The sequence below is a fragment of the Sitodiplosis mosellana genome, unplaced genomic scaffold (genome assembly GCF_009176505.1).
Source record: "Sitodiplosis mosellana isolate CC-2019 unplaced genomic scaffold, AAFC_SMos_1.0 Smas_scaffold_1, whole genome shotgun sequence".
Lineage (NCBI taxonomy): Eukaryota > Metazoa > Arthropoda > Insecta > Diptera > Cecidomyiidae > Sitodiplosis > Sitodiplosis mosellana.
Genome location: NW_022595244.1, coordinates 2,439,633 through 2,440,066, shown reverse-complemented (window position 1 = coordinate 2,440,066; position 434 = coordinate 2,439,633).

The window sequence follows — 434 nt, the reverse complement described above, 5'->3', positions numbered from 1 at the left end:
CACACACACACACACACACACACACACACACACACACACACACACACTGTGCCACAAAGTCATTTAAATGGGAATGCCAACGTGTATGCGAGCATTGAATAACTGTAACGGTTTCGAGTGATAAATTTCCATTGACGGCAAATGGGCAAATCACAGCACACATATCACACAATTATGGTTAGTCTGTGAGGCCGTTGTTCGTCTACGGTCTAATGTAATTTTCACATCGTGTCGTCAATATTTCTTCGAAAGAAAGAAAAAAAAAGAAGATTCGAAGCGGATGGGCGATGATCGGTGGGACAGCATGATGAGTGCGACAAAGAAAAAGAGGCAGGTGAACCATTTGAATTTTTATTTCGCACAAATCCGGATCAAACATTTTTCTTCGGTGTATAGCTTTCAATTGGGCCTGAATAATTTTTTTTCTTTTGCTT